This window comes from Coregonus lavaretus, assembly GCF_964263955.1.
Source record: "Coregonus lavaretus genome assembly, chromosome: 10".
Classification (NCBI taxonomy): Eukaryota; Metazoa; Chordata; class Actinopteri; order Salmoniformes; family Salmonidae; genus Coregonus; species Coregonus lavaretus.
Window position 1 is genome coordinate 13,477,056 of NC_139997.1, and position 26,115 is coordinate 13,503,170.

General features: G+C 43.9%; 1 pseudogene across 1 annotated transcript; it reads right to left on the minus strand.

Moving 5' to 3' along the window:
- Positions 1-3,322: 3,322 nt before the first annotated feature.
- Positions 3,323-5,177, minus strand: LOC311136595 (hypermethylated in cancer 2 protein-like; annotated as a pseudogene). The gene is made up of 2 exons: positions 4,959-5,177; positions 3,323-4,713 (listed from the first exon to the last, which is right to left on the minus strand). The product of its transcript is annotated as a hypermethylated in cancer 2 protein-like (transcript).
- Between the last annotated feature and the right edge of the window lie 20,938 nt (positions 5,178-26,115).

Genomic DNA, 26,115 nt, shown 5'->3' on the forward strand with positions numbered 1-26,115 from the left:
CTCTCCTCACAGAATTAACAGATGAGAGGAACTTGTTGAAAACCAAAAGCAAACTTAATACAGGGATACTGGGAGAGTATTATTAAATGGTTCATCTGAGGAGTGAAGAGGTAGCAGTGTGACAGGGCTATTATCAGTAGACCAGCCTTTTAAAGGAAAAACGCAGACACAACAACAGTACCAACGGAGTATGATGCCTGCAATAAAAAATCCCCACCCCTCCCTGACCCAAACCCCTTAAAGTAGAAATACCCAGTCTAAACATTCACAAAAGCGTAACTAAGTTCTCAAAACATTTTACCCCCAAGTTAAACTACAAAGTCTGACCTATGAACTACAAATAAAGTAAACAACATTGCTGTTAGAACACCCCTGATCAATTTCTAATGCCACATTTCCAACAGGCAGTGTATGTAAAGGTGATAAGTTATTATATGCACACTGGCTAGGCTTACTAACCTGTTCCATCTAGCTGGAGAACATCATATTACTGACTGTTAGCCAGTCATGCCTGGGGTAAAGTCTGTGTCTAATAACGAGGCAAGAGAGGCAGTGAGGTCCCCCACTGGCCAGCGAGAGACAGCTACAACAGCCTGGAGGAACGACAGCATGGGACTGACACCCTGGGAGGCCAGCGAGAGACAGCTACAACAGCCTGGAGGAACGACAGCATGGGACTGACACCCTGGGAGGCTAGTTTGGTTGGATGCTAAAAGCTATCATCATTATCATCATCAAAACATGTTTGAGCCACCTGGGATGGGGAGGAAGGAGTCTTTGGTTTTATGTCAGATGGAGAGGTGTGTTGTGTTGACCCTGAGATAGCCAGTACAGCTGGCTGGCTGGCTCCATGTGGATTTATGATGGGTTCTGAGGGTGAAGTAATGGTTGGTATTAGTAAGATGAGGAACAGTTCTCAAGTGGAGGTAAGGAATCAGGGTTGCCCCAGTTGCCCTGATGAGGGTGAGGGTATGGGTGATAGTTGTTAAGAGGGTGAGGGTATGGGTGATAGTTGTTAAGAGGGTGAGGGTATGGGTGATAGTTGTTAAGAGGGTGAGGGTATGGGTGATAGTTGTTAAGAGGGTGAGGGTATGGGTGATAGTTGTTAAGAGGGTGAGGGTATGGGTGATAGTTGTTAAGAGGGTGAGGGTATGGGTGATAGTTGTTAAGAGGGTGAGGGTATGGGTGATAGTTGTTAAGAGGGTGAGGGTTTGGATGATAGTTGTTAAGAGGTTGAGGGTTTGGATGATAGTTGTTAAGAGGTTGAGGGTAGGTATTAACACTGGTAACTGGGCTCCTGGGACTGTCCCTGGACCACCCTTCACATTTCCCGAAAAAATTCAATGACAAGACCCGGAAAATTACAAAATTTTCCCCCAATGTCGCACATCAGAACTGAAAATTATATCCTGGTCCAACCCAAGCCCAGTGAGCTTAAGCCCGATCCCAGGCCTGGTCCAACATCACAGAAATGAAATGAGCCCAAACCTGAAAAAAAGCCAGATTTCTAGAAAACAGTAGACTATATTGATTTAAACTAGTGTTGAGAACAACGCGGCGGAGGCGGGCGGCACCAGAGTGAGGAGACGAGGAAACAGCCATTGGGCCTAGAAAAAGCGCAGAGAGAGAAACTCACCTTAGTTAGGATCAACTGAATGATGAACATATTACAATAAAGTAGGCTAATGTAATTGAAGGCATGTATCAAATTCTGGCTTATACTGAAACTCCCAAAGTTATATCCAACCATTATACTAACTTAAAGCAATAGTCGTGTGTGGTCACCTAGGTTATAATTTCATCACCGTTTTGATTGAGACAGCGCCATCGTGCTGCTTCGAGACGAGCGTGGGGTACTCATCTAGATTAATCAATCAATGTCAGATTTTTGTTTTCACTGAATATCCGTTTGGATATTTGGTAGGCTGGGGAAATGTTAGTCAAATTGAGTGAGTGCTAATGATCATCTTTATTCTAGTTTGTTCATATATTACCTGATCAGAACATTTTGATCAGAATCTCTGTCTATATATTTGGTTAATTGATCTCTGGCTGGAGAGTGGTAGAAGTGGTAGCTCATTTATTTGCTTGTTCATCGATCACTGATCAGAAACATTTAGCGTGCAATAATGTAGCCTAAATCAAGTGTATTATCTATTGACTCAAGTAGTGGCCATATATAGAGCCTAGGCTATTTTCCTATTGTCCCAATAATCCCACTGAAACCCAAAATCTTGACTCCTGTCTCGCATGAAAATTCCTAACTTTATTCTGTAATCCATAGGTTGCATTATCAAAGCATGTCTCGCTTATGCATGTCAAAATACCACTATAACATTTTCCCCGCTTCTCTGCGCTGTCTCGTATTGCTGCCCATGAGAGCGTCAGTAGAGAATGTGTGATCAACAAACGGTATGAAAGTAGATATGGATATATCTTTTTTTAAACAGTTGGTCTCCGTTAAGATACCTTGATATTTAAACAATTTCCTCTCTTCATCTCCTTGTTATTCATGAGCTGATCTGCTATCTGTATAATCATCAACTCGATTTTGCCAAATAGGAGATATTCTGTCATTCGTTGGAGGTTATCTAACAAGCTTAGCAACGTTGGTCATTTTACTTTAGTTTGACTACCGTTACAAAGTTTGTATGATTCGACAATGCTTTAGCCTACTCTGGGTGTGTTCTGAGGGTCCTTAGCATGCTCTGTCTCGAGATAGCCTAGGCCTACTGCTGAAATACGCTGAATTAATTGAGTAACATGATAATGCTCTGAATTTATGAACGGCCTGTTTCGCAATTCCCAACAATGTCATTGGTGATCAAAGTTACTCTATCATTACTAAATATCAGTTTCACTTGCTGTGAAACCTTTACATAGTGGCGCAGCCAAGCCGGCAATGTTGCGCAGCGGCAATCTTATTTTGGGAGAACCCTGGCATAGTGACCATATCTTGGTTTGAAAGGCTTTAAAATGGGCACTTCTGATTTTTGCTGTATTTTCCGGGACTCGGGATAAATGAATTATTCCCGGTATTGAAACTAGGTAGATTTTCTGGAAAATATGAATCCGTAGTTGAGGGTATGGGTGATAGTTGTTAAGAGGTTGAAAATATGGGTAAAGTTACTCAGGGGGATTGGTTATAAAGGTGAGGTAATTAAGTTCAAGGTGAATTTCTGAAGATGAGGTAGAACCTAGGTGTGTTTACGAGGGTGAGGAGGTACTATGGGTAACAGAGGCTCCAGATAGTTATCTGAAGACGAGGTAGACAGCCTAATAGAACTGTGGTTCAGCTGCAGTAAAGATGGTGAAGTGTCCTCTATGAGGGCGAGGTGTGCATCCTCATATGACTAAGGAGGTTGCGTTGCTGGGTGAACTTCCCGCCACACAGCTGGCACTCGTACGGCTTCTCCCCCGAATGGACCCGCATGTGCTCGGCGAGGCGGTACTGGCGTGTGAAGCGCATGCCGCACTCCTCGCAGGCGAAGGGCTTGAGGCCCAGGTGGCTCCTCATGTGGCGCGTCATGGTGCCTCGCTGGGTGAACAGCTTGCCACAGATGTTACAGGGGAACGGCCGGTTCAGCCAATGGCTCTTCTCGTGTTGCCGTAGTGATGTCGAGTCCTTGCAGCTCTTACTGCAGATTGTGCAGAGATGCCCAGGTTCTTCAGCGTCAGGTTTCACCCCCTGTGATGCAGAGTCATCTGGGAATGCGTCTGGATCTTTGCCCTTCAAGTATCCACCACCTTCCTCTTCTTCCTCCTCCTCCTCCTCCTCCTCGTCTTTGAGGTAGAGTTGGTCGTGTGTGTGTGTGTCGACGTGGGCGTTGAGCTGTTCTGAGCTGGGGAAGCCTTTCCCACAGGGGATGCAGACGTACAGGTTGTCCCCCACACCTGGCTCAAACCCTGGCTGGGGCTGACGGTAGATGTAGTTGGTGTTTCCGTTTCTACTTCCTTTTCCTCTCCTCCTCCTCCTCCTCCTCTCCCACTCTGCCCGCTCCCCTCACTCTGATCTAGGCCGTTCTCCTCTCCATCCACCTCTCCGTCCTCCAGCTCTGGGGTCGTCACTTTATCACCTCGGGGCCTCTTGCGAGGGGCTCTGGGCTGGAGGTCTGTGGAGGTCTTTGAAGGCTCTGGCTTGGCACTAGATGTTGTGGGAGGAGTGGGAGTGGGGGAGAGAGAGGAGGAGTGGGGGGAGGAGCTCTGTAGGAGACTGCTGGGGGACACCTCCTCTGTGGTAGTGCTCCCTGACGGACTCCTCTTGGACAGGTCCAGTCCCAGCCCATTACTCCTACCTTCTCCAGAAGGGCTGAGGGAGGCACAGCGCGAGCCCGAAATATACACCTCCTTCTCGGGCAGATCCTCTCTCAGCCTTCCCTCCTGGCCCCGTCTCTGGTTCCTCTGGCTCCCCTTCTTGGACCCTGAGTGGTTGTTATGGTGCTGGTGGTTGTGGATGGGGGTGGCTCTGAGGGGGGTGGAGGAGAGATGGAGGGGGCCAGGGGTGTGTCCATTGGGGGTTGGGGAGGTGGAGGAGGAGGGGGTCATCTTGTTGGAGCTGGAGGGGGTCTGGCCGTTGCATTTGAGCTTCCTGCGACAGAGAGCAGCCAGTTCGGTCAGCTGGAGGTAGGAGGCAGCAATCAGGAGGGACGAGATACTGTGGTCACTGACGGAGTCAGAACTGGACAGACGACCTGTATAGATGAAGTCCAACACCTAGAGGAGAGATGGGGTAGAGAGGGAAATCTTTACATTGTCCCAATGAGCAATTTGTTTCACAGCAAGTTGATATCAGAATGCAGATGAAACAGCTGAGCTTTACAGCATTGATGTGGAAACTAAAACATTGATTAATGTGTACTGTCCGTGTCTACTAAATTACATGAATGACAAGATTCCTATACAAACATGTCTGTATATGTGACTGCGGTCAGTGAGACGCTGCCCGTCAGGTGACCCACCTGTCTGAAAATGGAGGGGCTGACCATCTCTGTGTCCAGGTTGATGAGGTTGTCGTGGGGGACCAGCGACTTGAAGTAGACGCTGCTGGCCGCCAGGACGTTCTTGTGGGCGCGGAACAGCGCGTTCTCCACCACGATGATGACATCACACAGGTACCCTTTGGCTCGCTGCTGGTTCAGCTGCAGCAACAGCTGCTTTGAATGGTTCTGCTGTTCCATCTCTCACACACACACACACACACACACACACACTTTGGTTTACACACCTGGGGAGGAGGAGAGAGGGAGAGTTCAATTCTGAGAACTCAAAGAAATCCAACCACTAGACTAATTTAAACTCCTGCAGGTCCAAATGTGCTCCTGAAATTCTTGCAATGCCCAGGATGCCCCCCTCCCCCAAAAAAGAGTATGGCCAATACATTACACCTCTTTGCTCACCCTGCAACCATCACACTGGTTTCCTCAAATATAGTCCCTGAACAACATACTGGCAGGAGGAAGAAAGATAAGCCTTCAAATTACCAACACGATAAACTAACCACCAACCCACTAACAAATACCAACAAATATAAAAAACCTTCTCTGGCAGCAATAGATTCTGAGGAACCAGAGAAAGGAACCGTGATATCTATCTGTTCATTATCACAGCACACACACACAGTAACAAGCGCTGTATCCAACCCAGCTCTAAAGTATTATCGGCTAACCCAGTAGAGACTGTGTGCTCTTGATCAGCTATAAATAGAACTCATTAGATGGGTACAGGACTGCAATTGTCATCTCTAACTCTCATAATCATATACACCCACCCTGACAGTATGTGAAGTGAGAATTCGGAGTCACTCAGTGAGAAGCGGAGTCACTCACCACCTTCCGGAGACATTTGAAACCCCACCTCTTTAAGGAATACCTGGGATAGGATAAAGTAATCCTTCTACCCCCCCCCCAAAAAAAATTGTAAAGTGGTTATCCCACTGGCTATAGGGTGAATGCACCAATTTGTGAGTCGCTCTGGATAAGAGCGTCTGCTAAATGACGTAAATGTGCCCTTGAGCAAGGCACTTAACCCTAATTGCTCCTGTAAGTCGCTCTGGATAAGAGCGTCTGCTAAATGACTAAAATGTAAATGTAAATGTAATTCAGGTGGGGCTTTGATAATGGCAAATTGTTAACTGCTTTTGAAAAAGAATCAAGTTAGGCTGCGTTTACACAGGCAGCCCAATTCTGATATATTTTTATTTTGACCAATCAGATCAGCTCTAAAAAAAAGATCTGATGTGATTGGTCAAAAGACCAATTAGTAGAAAAAAAATCTGAATTTGGCTGCCTAAATGAACGCAGCCTATCGGTGTCTGACTGCAGACTCCAATTACCGGGTTAAACAATTAGTTTAGCCTATATCAGAACACAAATACTTCATGTCTCTACACGGAGTGTACAAAACTCACCTGGTCAGTCTGTCATGCAAAGCGCAGGTGACCTTAATGTTTTGTACACTCAGTGTATAATCAGAGCGTTAGTAACTAGGCTTACTGTGCGAACATAAGCCTACAACCATTATCATATGCCAGGTATACGTATTCAAACAACTGCTTTAGATAAAGGCTTTTATGTAAACAACTTGATTTGATCAATTTACAGTAGTTCTATTTACAGTACTGAGCTTCAGCAAAACTTTAGACCGAACTACTCTCCAGTTCTAATCCTCCATATCCACTTCCTCCAACCTGCTGCCCTACATCTGTACGAGTAGCAGCACCCCGGGGTACTTTAAAACAAGGATGGTACGAAGTTAGAAATACTACTACTGATAACAATGCATCCCATCCGTCTTGCCATATATCGATACAGTATCACAAAACACACGCCCCCAAAAAATACACACTGAAACAAATCTAATTTTATTGGTCCCATACACGTGTTTAATAGATGTTGTTGCGGGTGTAGCGAAATGCTTGTGTTTCTAGCTCCGACAGTGCAGTATATCTAACAAGTAATATCTAACAATTTCACAACATATACCTAATACACACAAATCTAAGTAAAGCAATGGAATAAGAATGTATAAATAAATATTTGGAGGCGCAATGTCAGAGCGGCATAGACTAAGATACAGTAGAATAGTATAGAATACAGTAAATACATATGAGATGAGCAATGCAAAATATGTAAACATGATTAAAGTGACTAGTGTTCCATTTATTAAAGTGGCCATTGATTTATAATCTATGTATATAGGCAGCAGCCTCTAATGTGCTAGTGAAGGCTATTTAACAGTCTGATGGCCAAACAAAAGAGACGTTTGGGTAATCTATCTAACGACTGCACAACACACTGACAAGATGCTGAGGGTCCATTTATGAACCTACAGCCCCGTTCTGCCCCCCTCCTTCCCTGCCGGCTCAAAAACCACCTCATCACTTCAGATGAGAGAAACATAGACTTACAGTATATAATCAAGCCGTAACCAGGAAGGCAGGCTGGACAGAACAGGCCGTAACCAGGGCGTCTGGAGGAAAGAGAGAACAGAGAGCAAGCCATACACTACCGGTCAAAGGTTTTAGAACACCTACTCATTCAAGGGTTTTTCTTTATTTGTACTATTTTCTACATTGTAGAATAATAGTGAAGACATCAAAACTATGAAACAACACATATGGAATCATGTAGTAACCCAGAAAGTGTTCAACAATATATTTAAATTTTTGAGATTTTTCAAATAGCCACCCTTTGCCTTGATGACAGCTTTTGGCATTCTCTCAACCAGCTTCACCTGGAATCCTTTTCCAACAGTCTTGAAGGAGTTCCCACATATGCTGAGCACTTGTTGGCTGCTTTTCCTTCACTTTGCGGTCCGACTCATCCCAAACCATCTCAATTTGGTTGAGGTCGGGGGATTGTGGAGGCCAGGTCATCTGATGCCGCACTCCATCACTCTCCTTCTTGGTCAAATAGCCCTTATGCCCAGTGTACACTAGCACGCGGTAAATTGCCGCATGCTGCTTCAGCCGCCCAGAGTGGCTCGCGTGTGGGCGTGCTGGCAGCATTTGGCAGCACGTTCGATTGTGTCAAGAATTCAGCATAGCAAGTTTGTATGAAGGTCTGGGTATTCACTGGTAAATAGTAATATGCTCTAAATCGCTCTGGTAACAACCAAACTTTGCTGCCCTGTTTCCAATCGTCCACATGGCTGGGAGAACCTATTCAAGTAAGTAAATACATTTCGAAAATGTAAAAACAACGATGTATTATTAGCTAACTAGCTACAGTGCAGACTAACTCAAATGAGCTGCTAACGTAGCTAGCTAGTTATCTAGCCAACTTTACATACTGTATAGGTAGCTAGCTAAATTAATTCAATTTGACCAGCTACCTAACTTCATATTAGCTAGCTATCTTGATATATTTATCACTGTAAAAAACAAACTCCAAAGGCATTTGTAGGTAGCTAGCTAACAGCCATGGAGGAGGGTGAAAGGATAGCAGCCCCATCTGTCAAAATGAGAGAGTAGGCTATTCTGGATAGGGCAGGTACTTTTGTGTAGTTCCAGTCCCTAGAAGTGAGGGCGGAGATAATAGTAACATAATATTCAGTGCGGTCTAATTTGAGTATAATGAAGTCTGTTTCTGTCCTCAGATACAGAGAGCTGTGAAAGCCTGTCTGCAGATGAACCAGCTATGATAGCTGAGGTTCATAGCTAGGTTCTGAACTAATATTTCTACCAAATGTTTTAAGGTCCATACATAGATCGGCTACATAGCTAGCTACACATCCATAGGCATACAGGTATTTTTATCATCCACTGCACAATAAGCAAGAAAATTGTTAGCTAGCTACGTTACTTCAGCTGCATTGCATAGCAAATATCAGCAAGGCAAGCTTACAAAATGAAATCAAATTTTATTTGTCACATGCGCGAATACAACAGGTGTAGACCTTAGAGTGAAATGCTTACTTACAAGCCCTTAACCAACAATGTCGTTTTACGAAAGAATACCAAAATAAATCACAAAAAAATACAATATAAAATAATACGAAATAAAAGTAACAAATAATTAAAGAGCAGCAGTAAAAATAACAATGGCGAGGCTATATACAGGGGGTACCGGTACCTAGTCAATGTGCGGAGGCACCGGTTAGTCAAGGTAATATGTACATGTAGGTAGAGTTATTAAAGTGACTATACATAGATAATAAACAGAGAGTAGCAGCAGCGTAAAAGAGGGGTGGGGGGGGGGGGGGTGGGGGGGGGGGCAATGCAAATAGTCTGGGTAGCCATTTTATTAGATGTTCAGGAGTCTTATGGCTTGGGGGTAGAAGCTGTTTAGAAGCCTCTTGGACCTAGACTTGGCGCTCCGGTACCGCTTGCCGTGCGGTAGCAGAGAGAACAGTCTATGACTAGGGTGGCTGGAGTCTTTGACAATTTTTAGGGCCTTCCTCTGACACTGCCTGGTATAGAGGTCCTGGATGGCAGGAAGCTTGGCCACTCACGTCTGTAGCCATGAAGTGCTTTGAAAGGCTGGTCATGGCTCACATCAACACCATTATCCTAGAAACCCTAGACCCACTCTAATTTGCATATCGCCCCAACAGATCCACAGATGATGCAATCTCGATTGAGCTCCACACTGCCCTTTCACACTTGGACAAAAGGAACACCTATGTGAGAATGCTATACATTGACTACAGCTCAGCGTTCAACACCATAGTGCCCTCAAAGCTCATCACTAAGCTAAGGACCCTGGGACTAAACATCTCCCTCTGCAACTTGATCCTGGACTTCCTGACGGGCCGCCCCAAGGTGGTAAGGGTAGGTAACATATCCGCCACGCTGATCCTCAACACAGGGGCCCCTCAGGGGTGCGTGCTCAGTCCCCTCCTGTACTCCCTGTTAACTCATGACTGCATGGCCAGGCACGACTCCAACACCATCATTAAGTTTGCCAATGACACAACAGTGGTAGGCCTGATCACCGACAACAACGAGACATCCTATAAGGAGGAGGTCAGAGACCTGGCCGTGTGGTGCCAGGACAACAACCTCTCCCTCAACGTGATCAAGACAAAGGAGATGATTGTGGACTACAGGAAACTACAACAAACTAACATGGTCCAAGCACACCAAGACAGTCGTGAAGAGGGCACAACAAAACCTATTCCCCCTAAGGAGACTGAAATGATTTGGCATGGGTCCTCAGATCCTCAAAAGGTTCTACAGCTGCACCATCGAGAGCATCCTGACTGGTTGCATCACTGCCTGGTATGACAACTGCTCGGCCTCCGACCGCAAGGCACTACAGAGGGTAGTGTGTATGGCCCAGTACATCACTGGGGCCAAGCTTCCTGCCATCCAGGACCTCTATACTAGGCGGTGTCAGAGGAAGGCCCTAAAAATTGTCAAAGACTCCAGCCACCCTAGTCATGGACTGTTCTCTCTGCTACCGCACGGCAAGCGGTACAGGAGCGCCAAGTCTAGGTCCAAGAGGCTTCTAAACAGCTTCTACCCCCAAGCCATCTAATCAAATGGCTACCCAGACTATTTGATTTGCCCCCCCACCCCTCTTTTACGCTGCTGCTACTCTCTGTTTATTATCTATGTATAGTCACTTAAAAACTCTACCTACAGTGGGGGAAAAAAGTATTTAGTCAGCCACCAATTGTGCAAGTTCTCCCACTTAAAAAGATGAGAGAGGCCTGTAATTTTCATCATAGGTACACGTCAACTATGACAGACAAATTGAGAATTTTTTTCTCCAGAAAATCACATTGTAGGATTTATAATGAATTGATTTGCAAATTATGGTGGAAAATAAGTATTTGGTCACCTACAAACAAGCAAGATTTCTGGCTCTCACAGACCTGTAACTTCTTCTTTAAGAGGCTCCTCTGTCCTCCACTCGTTACCTGTATTAATGGCACCTGTTTGAGCTTGTTATCAGTATAAAAGACACCTGTCCACAACCTCAAACAGTCACACTCCAAACTCCACTATGGCCAAGACCAAAGAGCTGTCAAAGGACACCAGAAACAAAATTGTAGACCTGCACCAGGCTGGGAAGACTGAATCTGCAATAGGTAAGCAGCTTGGTTTGAAGAAATCAACTGTGGGAGCAATTATTAGGAAATGGAAGACATACAAGACCACTGATAATCTCCCTCGATCTGGGGCTCCACGCAAGATCTCACCCCGTGGGGTCAAAATGATCACAAGAACGGTGAGCAAAAATCCCAGAACCACACGGGGGGACCTAGTGAATGACCTGCAGAGAGCTGGGACCAAAGTAACAAAGCCTACCATCAGTAACACACTACGCCGCCAGGGACTCAAATCCTGCAGTGCCAGACGTGTCCCCCTGCTTAAGCCAGTACATGTCCAGGCCCGTCTGAAGTTTGCTAGAGTGCATTTGGATGATCCAGAAGAGGATTGGGAGAATGTCATATGGTCAGATGAAACCAAAATATTACTTTTTGGTAAAAACTCAACTCGTCGTGTTTGGAGGACAAAGAATGCTGAGTTGCATCCAAAGAACACCATACCTACTGTGAAGCATGGGGGTGGAAACATCATGCTTTGGGGCTGTTTTTCTGCAAAGGGACCAGGACGACTGATCCGTGTAAAGGAAAGAATGAATGGGGCCATGTATCGTGAGATTTTGAGTGAAAACCTCCTTCCATCAGCAAGGGCATTGAAGATGAAACGTGGCTGGGTCTTTCAGCATGACAATGATCCCAAACACACCGCCCGGGCAATGAAGGAGTGGCTTCGTAAGAAGCATTTCAAGGTCCTGGAGTGGCCTAGCCAGTCTCCAGATCTCAACCCCATAGAAAATCTTTGGAGGGAGTTGAAAGTCCGTGTTGCCCAGCGACAGCCCCAAAACATCACTGCTCTAGAGGAGATCTGCATGGAGGAATGGGCCAAAATACCAGCAACAGTGTGTGAAAACCTTGTGAAGACTTACAGAAAACGTTTGACCTGTGTCATTGCCAACAAAGGGTATATAACAAAGTATTGAGAAACTTTTGTTATTGACCAAATACTTATTTTCCACCATAATTTGCAAATAAATTCATAAAAAATCCTACAATGTGATTTTCTGGAAAAAAAAATGCTCATTTTGTCTGTCATAGTTGACGTGTACCTATGATGTAAATTACAGGCCTCTCATCTTTTTAAGTGGGAGAACTTGCACAATTGGTGGCTGACTAAATACTTTTTCTCCCCACTGTACATGTACATATTACCCCAATTACCTCGACTAACCGGTGCCCCCGCACATTGACTCGGTACCGGTACCCCCTGTATATGTGGAAAATACACATGCGGAGATCATCCGTTCACCCACACCACGTCTCACAAAGACACAGCGGTTGGAACCAAAAATCTCAAATTTGGACTCCAGATCAAAGGACACATTTCCACCGGTCTAATGTCCATTGCTCATGTCTCTTGGCCCAAGCAAGTCTCTTCTTCTTATTGGTGTCCTTTAGTAGTGGTTTCTTTGTAGCAATTCGACCATGAAGGCCTGATTCACACAGTCTCCTCTGAACAGTTGATGTTGAGATGTGTCTGTTACTTGAACTCTGTGAAGCATTTATTTGGGCTGCAATTTCTGAGGCCGGTAACGCTAATGAACTTATTCTGTGCAGCAGAGATAACTCTGGATCTTCTATTCCTGTGGTGGTCCTCATGAGAGACAGTTTCATCATAGCGCTTGATGGTTTTTGTGACTGCACTTGAAGAAACTTTCCAATTTCTTGACATTTTCCAGATTGTCTGACCTTCATGTCTTAAAGTAATGATGGACTGTCATTTTTCTTTGCTTATTTGAGCTGTTCTTGCCATAATATGGACTTGTTATTTTACCAAATAGGGCTATCTACTGTATACCAACCCTACCTTGATTGGCTCAAATGCATTAAGGAAAGAAATTCCACAAATTAACTTTTAAGAAGGCACACCTGTTAATTGAAATGCTTTCCAGGTGACTACCTCATGAAGCTGGTTGAGAGAATGCCAAGTGTGCAAAGCTGTCATCAAGGCAAAGGGTGGCTATTTGAAGAATCTCAAATATAAAAATATATTTTGATTTGTTTAACACTTTTTTGGTTACTACATGATTCCATATGTGTTATTTCATAGTTTTGATGTCTTCACTATTATTCTACAATGTAGAAAATAGTAAAAATTAAGAATAACCCTTGAATGAGTAGATGTTCTACAACTTTTGACCGGTAGTGTATAACCAGGTGGTCGGGTCTGGAGAGGATGCCTGGCCTAAAGGATCAATGAGTTAGCCCTGCTAGCTTCTGATACACACTCCTGTTTACAAATACATTTCAATATAGGTTAACCTGTTCTGTTCTATCCTGTGTGTGCTATCCTGTGTTCTGTAACTGTTCTAGTCTGTGTTCTGTTCTAGCCTGTGTTCGGTCCTAGCCTGTGGGTTCTAACCCATTTTCTGTTATATCCTATGTTCTGTTAGCCCGTGTTCTGTTTGGCTGTCCAGTGTTTCATCTAGTCTTCCTGGTAGAAAATCACATGATCTGGTAATCTAGCTGGCCTTTAGGCATTAGGTCCGCTACAGCAAGCAGCTTGGCACTCTGGTAAAATCTAGGGAATAGCAATAATCTGAGCCAGTCCAATTTATACTCTCCTTAATGCTCCTTAACATAAATTAACTGTTTTCTAGGGAAAAAACCTTCCTTTCCACTCACCAGTTGGGCTGAACGTGGAGCGGAACATGACATGAAAAATAACGACCCCATTGTTGAGCCAGGTTCACCCACGGTGTTCCGGAAAAGGCCACCCCAAGGATAGTCCATGTCACATGTTTACTCCTAACTAGCTAACAACATAATTATTACTAAACACATGTTAACTCTTAACAGAATTTGTTTGTTAGAATCTTAAGACGCATGCCAAGATTTGAGGAGTGTAGTTGACTGGCTCTTACAAACTTGGGATGGAATACAAAATGTTTTTAAAAGTCTATTTGCCTCATATTATGGTAACTTTGTTCCATCCAGGTTTGTGTTCATTTAGGTCAACCAAAAACAGCCAGTACGTTTTTACAGCCACAATCCTGTCTTTCAGCCAAACAGCAGCCCTACCACCTGGTATAAAGCTGAGGGATGTGGCTGAGGAAATGTAACCACTAAAACTCATAGACCAAGCTATAAAAGCAGGGACTGGCAGTACATAACATTGATTTGACTCCACAGTTTTAAACATATTGCTACACATTGTTTCTGTAAAACTGAAATGGCAATAAAATATACATCTGAGTAAAATAACCTTAGGCCTATTCTGTGTTATGATAGGGTAAGACAGTTGTACTAGCTGATGTAAACAATCATGATGCTTTTATTATACATTCTTCAGGAACCAATGGGTAGAAATCATTAATTTAAATTTAACAGCAGCAAATATTATAAGAGATAGTGGCAGCTATCAGAAAAGGAATTTAAAAAATAAACAAAAATAAACAAATGAATACAAAATCTCCATAATTCCATAACCATACTTTATTTCAGCTATTTACACTATTTTGTGGAAATTCTGCTGGACTTTGGTGTAACCTACGCAGCAAAATGTTAAATCATTGCTACTGGTTACTATGTTGCAAAAGCCCAACGTTTCTCACATACTGGAGAAAAATGTAAATTCAATGCTGTGAGCATCATACAAGCATTGCAAACCAGTGTTGCTCTACCATGATCTAAAACAGGGATCATCAACTAGAGTCAGCCGTGGGACGATTTTCTTTTGTTGAGCGGGTGGTCAGGTGGCCGGAACATAATACATTTTTATTTTATATATTTTACCCCTTTTTCTCCCCAATTTCGTGATATCCAATTTGTAGTTACAGTCTTGTCCCATCACTGTAACTCCCGTACGGACTCGGGAGAGGCGAAGGTCGAGAGCCATGCGTCCTCCAAACCACGAACCTGCCAAGCTGCACTGCTTCTTGAGACACTGCACGCCTAACCCGGAAGCCAGCCCCACCAATGTGTAGCCGAAACATAATTACAAATAATTTGTAGACTGCAAATTGACCGCAAATAGTCCAAATAAATATAATATTTAACGAAAACAATCATTTCTTTATTACGCGTGGGAATACTTTGGAACAGATTTCCAAAATTATCATCACTTGCAGCTGATTTGCTGGTGTTTTTACAGTTTTTTAAGTCCAAAAAAATAAAAATAAAAAAAAGGGTGGGAACACTGATCATAAATTGATCCACAGTTGAGAGAACTAAATCTTGAGGGAAAAAAACAATGTAATGGGTGGTAGGCCTACTAGTCTACCACAAAATTGATAATGCCCTACACGCAGAGGGGGTGAGTGAAGGATCCACCAATGCCTTTTATTAAATTAGCCTATATTGCCCTGCATACATCTAGTGGTATAAAGTACTTAAGTAAAAATACTTTAAAGTACTACTTAAGTAGTTTTTTGGGGTTTCTGTACTTTACTATTTATATTTTTGATAACTTTTACTCTACTATATTCCTAAAGAAAATATGTACTTTTTACTCCCTTACATTTTCCCTGACACCAAAAAGAACTCGTTACATTTAGAATGCTCAGGCAGGACAGAATTATGGTCCAATTCACGCACTGTTAGATTAATTTGTATTTTAAGAATAATGACTAAAGGATTTCACCCCAAATACAGTATAAATGTGTGAACGGTGTTAAGAGTTATAATGTAGTGGCAACCCACTAACAGAGGGGGGCGGGACTAAACATTCCAGGGTGAAGGGGACTGAGAAAACGGGTTAAAAAAAGCCTCCTAAAGGTGGGCGGAGCAAAGTGCCTTTGTGTGTCAAGGGGTATAAAACTGTATGTATGGGTTTTGGCGGCAGAGCTCTTCATGAATAAAAATACAGATCATATTCTTGCTGGTTGTGGACCTTGAATCATGTATGATTAAAACCAGAGCCTTACAACCCCTGGTAATGATTCAAGCTTAGGTTGAATTAGAGATAGAAATTATCATGACACGCACCTATCAATATAACGCATTGTCATCCTTACTGCCTCTGATCTGGCGGACTCACTAAACACAAATACTGAGTCTAGAAATTCTTGTGCCCTTATGTCCCCCAAAAATAAAATTGTGCTGTCTGAATTGCTTAATATAAGGAATTTATGTATAGCATTTACTTTTACTCAAGTATGACAATTGAGTACTTTTTCCACTGCTGCATACATCAGATTTCAGTTCATATTTTTAGTTTCTTGAAAGTTATTCATCTTATTCCAAAGCTTTTTATCATTCAGTATCCAAGATGGCGTAGTAGTGCAGTCTTGTTTTTGTTGTTTGTCTGTAAATTGCCTGTAAATACCCTGTTTTTTTGGGGGGGGGTTTTCGTACATATTTCCCTATCAGACTTTTCATCCTTCTACAAAATATACTTTCCTGCAACCCGCCTCACTCAATGTGGAACGGATTACATTATTGACTTACCTTTTATCTAGAATCTCCAGTTGAAACTAGCTAGCCAGCTAACTAGCTACTTGCTATTAGCCACAGTTAGCGGTATTTCACCCAGAACATTGGATTTTTCTGCCGGAATAATTTAATCACTGGACATTAATCACCGGATCGCAACTAGCTAGCCGCAACCGAATGGATGTTGCCGTTTGGCTAATCACCACTGCCCCCGATGCAAGCACCAGTTAGCCTCGAGCTAGCCTAGAGCCAGGCCCATATCCCGGCTATCTACCTCTCGGTCTACCGGACGGGAGTAGCCAGCTAACTAGCTACTTGCTATTAGCTACCGTTAGCGGTTTTTCACCATTGTCCGTGGCCTGCACCACCTACCAGCCAGCTCTAGCCTGGACTATTATTCGGCCAGTCTGCACTGTCCGCACAGCGCGTTATTGACCCAGAACATATCAGTTTTTCTGCCGGAATCACTGAATCACTGGACCTTTAACTCCGGATTCATCGCTACCAGCTAGCTGCAACAAAATGGACGTTGTGGTTTGGCTAATCATCCTGAGCTAGGCCCATCTCCCGGCTATCTACCTCTCTGTCAACCAGACAGGACCACCTAGTGTTGACACGGAGCCCCGCCGATCCTACACGACTGGTCTGCAGACAAAATCGTCTGATGTGGTTACAACAGGCTTCCCGTTACGACGTCGACCACGAAGATTCCATCTGCTAGCCCCGGCCCGCTAGCACATGCTAGCCGTGTCCTCTTGCTCGCTAGTGCTTTAGCAGCCCCCGAACTACCTCCGAACTATCCTATTGCTGTTCACCGGACCTTATGATAACTCAGCTATACAGCAGATGCCTGCTGGACTGTTCCTTTTTACGGTACCACATCCTGTTTATGTTTAGCCTCAGCCCAAACTGTCGCCATTACCAGCTGTTGTCTTAGCTCTCTCAAATTACACCTGTGATTGCTTTATGCCTCTCTCCCATGTCAATATGGTTTGCTTATTGCTGTTTCGGTTATTTCTAATTGTACTATTTCACTGTAGATCCCCCAGCCCAGCTAAACCTGCCTTAGATAGCTCCTTTGTCCCACCCCCCCATACACGCGGAGACCGACTCAATCGGTGCCTCCAGTGATGCTCTCTCTTTCATTGTTAACCAACGCTTAGGTTTACCTCCACTTTACTCATATCCTTCCATATCCTTGTCTGTACATAATCCCCTGAATCTTTTCTACAACGCCCGGAAATCTGCCCCCTTTATTCTATGTACCCAACGCACTAGAAGACCAGTTCTTAAAGCCTTTAGCCGTATCCTTATTCTAGTCCTCCTCTGGTGATGTAGAGGCTAACCCAGGCCCTGCAGCCCTCAGTATCACTCCTACTCCCCAGGCGCTATCATTTGTTGACTTCTGTAACCGTAAAAGCCTTGGTTTCTTGCATGTTAATATCAGAAGTCTCCTTCCTAAGTTTGAGTTATTCACTGCGTTAGCACACTCCGCCAACCCTGATGTTCTAGCAGTGTCTGAATCCTGGCTTAGGAAGGCCACCAAAAATTCTGAAATTTCCATCCCCAACTATAACATTTTCCGTCTAGATAGAACTGCCAAAGGGGGTGGAGATGCAATCTACTGTAGAGATAGCCTGCAGAGCTCTATCATACTATTCAGGTCTGTGCCCAAACAGTTTGAGCTTCTACTTCTAAAAATCCACCTTTCCAGAAATAAGTCTCTCACTGTTGCCGCTTGCTACAGACCCCCCTCAGCCCCCAGCTGTGCCCTGGACACCATATGTGAATTGATTGCCCCCCATTTATCCTCAGAGTTCGTACTGCTTGGTGACCTAAATTGGGATATGCTTAACACCTCAGCCATCCTACAATCCAAACTAGATGCCCTTAATCTCACACAAATGATCAACGAACCTACCAGGTACAACCCTAAATCCGTAAACATGGGTACCCTCATAGATATCATCCTGACTAACTTACTTCCTAATTGACCTGGCCCAGGTATCCTGGATGGATATAGATCTCATTCCGTCAGTAGAGGATGCCTGGTTGTTCTTCAAAAGTAATTTCCTCTCAATCTTAAATAAACATGCCCCATTCAAAAAACACAGAACTAAGAACAGATATAGCCCCTGGTTCTCCTCAGACTTGACTGCCCTTGACCAGCACAAAAACATCCTGTGGCGTACTGCATTAGCATCAAATAGCCCCTGTGATATGCAACTTTTCAGGGAAGTTAGGAACCAATATACACAAGCAGTCAGGAAAGCAAAGGCTAACTTTTTCAAACAGAAATTTGCATCCTGTAGCACTAACTCCAAAAAGTTTTGGGACACTGTAAAGTCCATGGAGAATAAGAGCACTTCCTCCCAGCTGCCCACTGCACAGAGGCTAGGAAACACTATCACCACCGATAAATCTACAATAATCGAGAATTTCAACAAGCATTTTGCTACGGCTGGCCATGCTTTCCACCTGGCTACCACTACCCCAGCCACCAACTCTGCACCCTCCGCTGCAACTTGCCCATGCCCCCCCCGCTTCTCCTTCACACAAATTCAGACAGCTGATGTTCTGAAAGAGCTGCAAAATCTGGACCCCTACAAATCAGCTGGGCTAGACAATCTGGACCCTTTCTTTCTAAAACTAGCCGCCGAAATTGTCGCAACCCCCATTACTAGCCTGTTCAACCTCTCTTTCGTAACGTCTGAGATCCCCAGAGATTGGAAAGCTGCCGCGGTCATCCCCCTCTTCAAAAGGGGGTGACACTCTAGATCCAAACTGTTACAGACCTATATCCATCCTGCCCTGCCTTTCGAAAGTATTTGAAAGCCAAGTTAACAAACAGATCACCGACCATTTCGAATCCCACCGTACCTTCTCCGCTATGCAATCCGGTTTCCGAGCTGGTCATGGGTGCACTTCAGCCACGCTCAAGGTCCTAAACAATATTATAACCACGACCGATAATAGACAGTACTGTGCAGCCGTCTTCATCGACCTGGCCAAGGCTTTCGACTCTGTCAACCACCGCATTCTTATTGGCAGACTAAATAGCCTTGGTTTCTCAAATGACTGCCTCGCCTGGTTCACCAACTACTTCTCAGATAGAGTTCAATGTGTCAAATCGGAGGGCCTGTTGTCTGGACCTATGGCAGTCTCTATGGGGGTGCCACATGGTTCAATTATTGGGCCAACTCTTTTCTCTGTGTCTATCAATGATGTCGCTCTTTCTGCTGGTGACTCTCAGATCCACCTCTACGCAGACGACACCATTTTGTATACATCTGGCCCTTCATTGAACCTCCAAACGAGCTTCAATGCCATACAACACTCCTTCAGTAGCCTCCAACTGGTCTTAAACACTAGTAAAACTAAATGCATGCTCTTCAATCGAACGCTGCTGGCACCCGCCCACCCGACTAGAATCACTACTCTCGACGGGTCTGACCTAGAGTATGTGGACAACTACAAATACTTAGGTGTCTGGTTAGACTGTAAACTCTCTTTCCAGACTCACATTAAGCATCTCCAATCAAAAGTTAAATCTAGAATCGGCTTCCTATTTCGCAACAAAGCCTCCTTCACTCATGCTGCCAAACATGCCCTCGTAAAACTGACTATCCTACCGATCCTTGACTTCGGCGATGTCATTTACAAAATAGCCTCCAACACTCTACTCAGCAAATTGGATGTAGTCTATCACAGTGCCATCCGTTTTGTCTCCAAAGCCCCATACACTACCCACCACTGTGACCTGTACGCTCTTGTTGGCTGGTCCTCACTACATGTTCGTCGGCTCCAGGCCATCTATAAATCACTGCTAGGCAAATCCCCGCCTTATCTTAGCTCATTGGTCACCATAGCAGCACCCACCCGTAGTCTGCGCTCCAGCAGGTATCTCTCACTGGTCATCCCCAAAGCCAACACCTCCTTTGGCCGCCATTCCTTCCAGTTCTCTGCTGCCAATGACTGGAACGAATTGCAAAAATCTCTGAAGCTGGAGACTCTTATCTCCCTCAATAACTTTAAGCATCAGTTGTCAGAGCACCTTACTGATCACTGCAACTGTACACAGCCCATCTGAAATTAGCCCACCCAACTACCTCATCCCTATATTGTTATTTATTTTGCTCTTTTGCACCCCAGTATCTCTATTTGCACATAATCTTTTGCACATCTAGCATTCCAGTGTTAATACTAATTGTAATTATTTTGCACTATAGCCTATTTATTGCCTTACCTCCATAACGTGCTACATTTGCACACACTGTATATATATTTTCTGTTGTATTTTTGACTATGTTTTGTTTTACCCCATACAGTGGGGAGAACAATTAATTGATACACTGCCGATTTGGCAGGTTTTTCTACTTACAAAGCATGCAGAGGTCTGTAATTTTTATCATAGGTACACTTCAACTGTGAGAGACGGAATCTAAAACAAAAATCCAGAAAATCACATTGTATGATTTTTAGGTAATTCATTTGCATTTCATTGCATGACATAAGTATTTGATCACCTACCAACCAGTAAGAATTCCGGCTCTCACAGACCTGTTAGTTTTTCTTTAAGAAGCCCTCCTGTTCTCCACTCATTACCTGTATTAACTGCACCTGTTTGAACTCGTTACCTGTATAAAATACACCTGTCCACACACTCAATCAAACAGACTCCAACCTCTCCACAATGGCCAAGACAAGAGAGCTATGTAAGGATATCAGGGATAAAATTGTAGACCTGCACAAGGCTGGGATGGGCTACAGGACAATAGGCAAGCAGCTTGGTGAGAAGGCAACAAGTGTTGGCACAATTATTAGAAAATGGAAGAAGTTCAAGATGACGGTCAATCACCGTCGGTCTGGGGCTCCATGCAAGATCTCACCTCGTGGGGCATCAATGATCATGAGGAAGGTGAGGGATCCGCCCAGAACTACACGGCAGGACCTGGTCAATGACCTGAAGAGAGCTGGGACCACAGTCTCAAAGAAAACCATTAGTAACACACTACGCCGTCATGGATTAAAATCCTGCAGCGTACGAAGGTCCCCCTGCTCAAGCCAGCGCATGTCAAGGCCCGTCTGAAGTTTGCCAATCACCATCTGGATGATCCAGAGGAGGAATGGGAGAAGGTCATGTGGTCTGATGAGACAAAAATAGAGCTTTTTGGTCTAAACTCCACTCACCGTGTTTGGAGGAAGAAGAAGGATGTGTACAACCCCAAGAACACCATCCCAACCGTGAAGCATGAAGGTGGAAACATCATTCTTTGGGGATGCTTTTCTGCAAAGGGGACAGGATGACTGCACCGTATTGAGGGGAGGATGGATGGGGCCATGTATCGCGAGATCTTGGCCAACAACCTCCTTCCCTCAGTAAGAGCATTGAAGATGGGTCGTGGCTGGGTCTTCCAGCATGACAACGACCCGAAACACACAGCCAGGGCAACTAAGGAGTGGCTCCGTAAGAAGCATCTCAAGGTCCTGGAGGAGTTGCCTAGCCAGTCTCCAGACCTGAACCCAATAGAAAATCTTTGGAGGGAGCTGAAAGTCCGTATTGCCCAGCGACAGCCCCGAAACCTGAAGGATCTGGAGAAGGTCTGTATGGAGGAGTGGGCCAAAATCCCTGCTGTAGTGTGTGCAAACCTGGTCAAGACCTACAGGAAACGTATGATCTCTGTAATTGCAAACAAAGGTTTCTGTACCAAATATTAAGTTCTGCTTTTCTGATGTATCAAATACTTATGTCATGCAATAAAATGCACATTAATTACTTAAAAATCATACAATGTGATTTTCTGGATTTTCTCTCACAGTTGAAGTGTACCTATGATAAAAATTACAGACCTCTACATGCTTTGTAAGTAGGAAAACCTGCAAAATCGGCAGTGTATCAAATACTTGTTCTCCCCACTGTATGTAACTCTGTGTTGTTGTTTTTAATCGCACTGCTTTGCTTTATCTTGGCCAGGTCGCAGTTGTAAATGAGAACTTGTTCTCAACTGGCTTATCTGGTTAAATAAAGGTGAACAAAAAAAAAAAAACGTTTGTCAAATTTCTGCCCTGCTATAGCTGCCCCGATCAACTGTAAATGCTGTTATTGTGAAGTGGAAACATCTAGGAGCAACAACTGCTCCACTGCAAAGTGGTAGGCCACACAAGCTCACAGAACGGGACTGCCGAGTGCTGAAGCGCGTAAAAGTTGAAAAAATAAAAAATAAACATAAAAGCTGTGAAAAACAAACCGAAGCCAGCAATGCACGGGTTAAAATGAGTGCCAGTATAGAGGTGGTTGCCAAGCTGGTAATACTAGCTCTGGAATTAGGCTACACACAGGGAGAACCCTCTGGGCATACAAGCCATATGTTAGGTGTTTCTGGTATTTCTTCAAAAACGTAGTGCAACCTCTTGAACACAACCACACACGCCAACTTAAATCACGAAACATGCGAAGATCTGAGAAAAATGACAGATTTACCTTAATTCATCGATTAACAAATTTTTTATTTACTATCCTCTCCCACCTCACAACCCTCGGTTCACAATCTTGGTAAGGCCAAAATGTCATAAATATGCCAACTTTGATTATTTCTTAATTATGCTTTTAAAAACAAATGTACAATATACTGTATGTCAACAATCCTTCCTACAAAGGACCATTCTTGTGAAAATCCCCCAAATCATGTTTTTTTTTGTCCTGGTTTCATATTGAATCACTCTACTGGAGATGTATTTAGACCGGAGGTCATCCACCCTGGTCCTGGACAGCTAGCAGGGGTCTAATCCTAATCAGTACCCACCCAATCGATTCAACCTAACCTTTATTTACCCAGGTTAGTCTCATTGAGATAAAAATCTATTTTGCAAGCGAGACCTTGTCTAAGACAGCAGCAGGGTCAAAGTTTAAGTGCTGGGCTGGAACCGTCCACACACACACACACACACACACTCACGAGAGGTAGAGATATTTGAAGAAGTGAGCAAGGCATTGTGAGCAAGACATTCTTGACATTTTTCAAAAAACGTCCTCTGTGTTAATGTTGACAGAGTTTATTCTAACCAGAAACTGATGTACCGGTTCGCCGTGGTTCATGTCATGTTACGCTCTACGTTACCCTCCTTCCTTTGAGTGGGAAAGGAGGGGGGTTTGATTGCATTAATCACAGATACCTGAAATGAGACAGGCTGCCAATATGGAGTAGGCCACCCCATTCATAAATGCTAACTGCTTTAGCGCCTATTGACGACAGTATCTTCTGATCGGGGGGAGTTTTGTTAAGAGCCCCGACGCTAGTCTAAACATTAACACGCGTCGCTTGCTGTACGTTTTTGGAAATATAAGGAACGCATCTTTCATAATATATATATATATATATATATATATATATATATATATATATATATATATATATTTTTTTTTAAAGGTTAAATTACTACACACCTTTATACAGTGAGGGAAAAAGGTATTTGATCCCCTGCTGATTTTGTATGTTTGCCCAAAGACAAAGAAATTATCAGTCTATAATGTTAATGGTAGGTTTATTTGAACAGTGAGAGACAGAATGACAACAAAAAAATCCAGAAAAACACATGTAAAAAATGTTATAGATTGAGTTGCATTTTAAATGATGGAAATAAGAATTTGACCCCTCTGCAAAACATTACTTAGTACTTGGTGGAAAAACCCTTGTTGGCAATCACAGAGGTCAGACGTTTCTTGTAGTTGGCCACCAGGTTTGCACACATCTCAGGAGGGATTTTGTCCCACTCCTCTTTGCAGATCTTCTCCAAGTCATTAAGGTTTCGAGGCTGACGTTTGGCAACTCGAACCTTCAGCTCCCTCCACAGATTTTCTATGGGATTAAGGTCTGGAGACTGGCTAGGCCACTCCAGGACCGTAATGTGCTTCTTCTTGAGCCACTCCTTTGTTGCCTTGGCCGTGTGTTTTGGTTAATTGTCATGCTGGAATACCCATCCACGACCCATTTTCAATGCTCTGGCTGAGGGAAAGAGGTTCTCACCCAAGATTTGACGGTACATGGCCCCGTCCATCGTCCCTTTGATGCGGTGAAGTTTTTCTGCTAAGGGGACAGGACAACACCCCCAAAGCATAATGTTTCCACCTCCATGTTTGACGGTGGGGATGGTGTTCTTGGGGTCATAGGCAGCATTATTACTCCTCCAAACACGGCGAATTGAGTTGATGCCAAAGAGCTCGATTTTGGTCTCATCTGACCACAACACTTTCATCCAGTTCTCCTCTGAATCATTCAGATGTTCATTGGCAAACTTCAGACGGGCCTGTATATGTGCTTTCTTGAGCAGGGGGACCTTGCGGGCACTGCAGGATTTCAGTCCTTCATGGCGTAGTGTGTTACCAATTGTTTTCTTGATGACTATGGTCCCAGCTGCCTTGAGATCCTTGACAAGATCCTCCCGTGTAGTTCTGGGCTGATTCCTCACCGTTCTCATGATCATTGCAACTCCACGAGGTGAGATCTTGCATGGAGTCCCAGGCCGAGGGAGATTGACAGTTATTTTGTGTTTCTTCCATTTGAGAATAATCGCACCAACTGTTGTCACCTTCTCACCAAGCTGCTTGGCGCTGGTCTTGTAGCCCATTCCAGCCTTGTGTAGGTCTACAATCTTGTCCCTGACATCCTTGGAGAGCTCTTTGGTCTTGGCCATGGTGGAGAGTTTGGAATCTGATTGATTGATTGCTTCTGTGGACAGGTGTCTTTTATACAGGTAACAAACTGAGATAAGGAGCACTCCCTTTAAGAGTGTGCTCCTAATCTCAGCTCATTACCTGCATAAAAGACACCTGGGAGCCAGAAATCTTTTCTGATTGAGAGGGGGTCAAATACTTATTTCCCTCATTAAAATGCAAATCAATTTATAAAATGTTTGACATGCGTTTTTCTGGATTTTTTTGTTGTTATTCTGTCTCTCACTGTTCAAACAAACCTACCATTAAAATTATAGAATGATCATTTCTTTGTCAGTTGGCAAATGTACAAAATCAGCAGGGGATCAAATACTTTTTTCCCTCACTGTAGGATTAGTGTTCCCACACGGCCATATCTCCATGTTACATCGCTTGTTTTCGGAAGACAGACGGCCACCTGTGCTAATTAGCTATCTAGCGTGCTCCAAACACCTGTGCTGTGTGTAAGCGTAACTGGGAAGGAAGTGTAGTTCGTAAACTGGAGGCACACACAGCTTGTGGATCTGTGCAAAACTGCTACAGTAAGTTTATTCTTTCTCACTAATATGAAAGATAAGGAGCATATAAGCATATGTTTGAAAGTGATGATTGACGTTTCTAATCGTTAAAACACAGCGTCGCAATTGTAGTTCACATGGAGCCAACAGTGGGAGAATGTAACTGCTGAAAAACCTACATACGAATAAAAGGGTTTTGGAGAGCTAGGAGTAGGTTAGAGTTACCAATAACCTTCCTGCCTGAGTGCCAATACGGAGGAGAGGTAACCTGGAGAGGTAACCTGGAGCAGAGCCAATCAGAGGGGTATACTACGAAGGAAACTATACTGAACAGAAATATAAATGCAACATGTAAAGTGTTGGTCCCATGTTTCATGAGCTGAAATAAAATATCCCAGACATTTTCCATATGCACAAAAGCTTATTTCTCTCGAAATTTGTGCACAAATTAGTTTACATCCCTAT